The sequence below is a fragment of the Otolemur garnettii genome, unplaced genomic scaffold (genome assembly GCF_000181295.1).
Source record: "Otolemur garnettii isolate 467f Iridium unplaced genomic scaffold, OtoGar3 scaffold00024, whole genome shotgun sequence".
Classification (NCBI taxonomy): domain Eukaryota; kingdom Metazoa; phylum Chordata; class Mammalia; order Primates; family Galagidae; genus Otolemur; species Otolemur garnettii.
This window is the reverse complement of record NW_003852419.1, coordinates 12198195-12200255: the sequence shown is the minus strand read 5'-3', so window position 1 is coordinate 12200255 and position 2061 is coordinate 12198195. Positions and strand designations below refer to the sequence as shown.

Genomic DNA, 2061 nt, shown 5'->3' with positions numbered 1-2061 from the left:
TTTTTTTTTTTTTTATGGTGAAAAGTTATATATTTAGAATTAGCCAGCTGGACTTGGTTTAGATGATCCCAATTTTGTTGGCGACATCCAAAGCATCATAATCAGGAGCCAGTCGAACATATGCCTTCTTCTCACCATCAGGTCTGATCAGGGTGTTGACCTTGGCCACATCAATATCATAAAGCTTCTTCACAGCCTGTTTGATCTGGTGCTTGTTGGCTTTGACATCCACAGTGAACACAAGTGTGTTGTTGTCTTCTATCTTCTTCATGGCAGACTCAGTGGTCAGGGGGAACTTGATGATGGCATAGTGGTCAAGCTTGTTTCTCCTGGGGGCGCTCTTCTGAGGATATTTGGGCTGCCTCCGGAGCCTCAGAGTCTTTGGCCACCAGAAGGTGGGTGATGTACGGATCTTCTTTTTTTTGTGGCTGTGGCTGCCTTTTAGCACTGCCTTCTTGGCCTTCAATGCCTTTGCCTTGGCTTCTGCTTTGGGAGGGGCAGGAGCTTCCTTCTTTGCTTTCGGCGCCATCTTGTGAAAAGACCCCTAACTCACAATTTTGAATTCTTAACCTTTGGTGGAAAAAAAATCATCCAGGAGAACCCAGTGTACCAACAACCCAAAATAAGTAACAATTCAAAGACAAGACAGTCTGCAACTGGGGAGATTACTGGAGAAGACATCTTTGTGGAAGGCAAAAGACTAGAAAAAGATAAAAAACCTTAGTAGTAGTGACATCTCAGGATTATTCCCAAATGTCTCAGAAGAAACTTCAGTTTCTCCTCACATTAGAATCAAGATTGATTTAAAGGAACTGAGGACTTATGTCAATTACATACTGCTCTCCATTTTAAAATCATGTGTTTATATATGGCTTTGTCTCCCTTCCACAGAGTACTTTATTACAAAATTTTTATAGACATAAATTGTCATTTTAACTTTCCATTCAAAATGTAAGGGAAAATCTTGTTAACATATATATTAGAAACTATAGACTATGTCACGATGCTATAACACACAGTTCCTAAAACTCAGTATAACACACAAATCCCCAAATCAACAACGGTTAATGTATTGCACTATAAAATTAGCAATAGTTTCAAGAGACTCTCTGGGGAAGCATTCCAGAATACTTTAATATTATGATACCTCCAAGGCAAAGAGGGCTTCTACAATCTCCATCGTATAAGAGGTTTAATTACCAATAACTAGATACTCCCATCCAGAAAAGACACACGGTTACCTCCCCCCATATGTCATTTGCCAAAGCAAGTCACATGGCTACCCCTAAAACTAGATGTTAATAAACAATAGTATTGTGGGCCACAACCTGTTTTATTTAGAAAAGAGAGAATGATGCTTTATCTCCTTGGCTATCTAAACCCAACCAGAATCCATCTTTTATTTTACTGATAATAACCTAAAACTTTAAAATCAGAAAACATTTTGAAAACTTGAATAATGTTTTTAAATTTCTATTTACTTGTGAATTTGACTTCCTTTTAACCCTGAATTAGCCTGGAAAGTTTCTTCATATTTAAAATGTTTCATCTAGAGAGTCATACATATTAATTTTACAGTGGAAAAACCTAAAGACATATGTTTAAAGTAACATCACCATGAGTGAATGTTTTTTAAGCACTAATAACACATTTACTGTTGTATTAGGTAATTCATTCTTTCATTTATTAAAGAAATACATATACCGTGTATTCTTTTTATGCTCTGCAGAGAGCAGTGGATAAAACGGTAAAAAATTAACTGCCTTCACGGATCTTCCATTGCAGCAGGGCATGTGATCAATCCATAAGCAAGTAAAAGATATGTATAAGGATAAATATGAATATATGGGAATCTGAATGTATAAAAATAATATTTATAAAATGATCAGAATAAACAGTCTCAGCTTTCTATAAAAGATTTTCAAATGTGGCTGGGCGTGGTGGCTCACGCCTGTAATCCTAACAGTCTGGAAGGCTAAGGCAGGTGGATTGCTTGAGCTCAGGAGTTCTGAGACCAGCTTAAACAAGAGGGAGATCTCATCTTTACTAAAAAATAGAAAA

At 36.9% G+C, this 2061-nt stretch overlaps 1 pseudogene across 1 annotated transcript; it reads right to left on the bottom strand.

Annotated features, from left to right (window-relative positions):
• On the bottom strand, positions 1–539 carry LOC100957007 (annotated as a pseudogene). Its single transcript, XR_001161199.2, has one exon. The product of XR_001161199.2 is annotated as a 60S ribosomal protein L23a pseudogene (transcript).
• Positions 540–2061: the final 1522 nt, after the last annotated feature.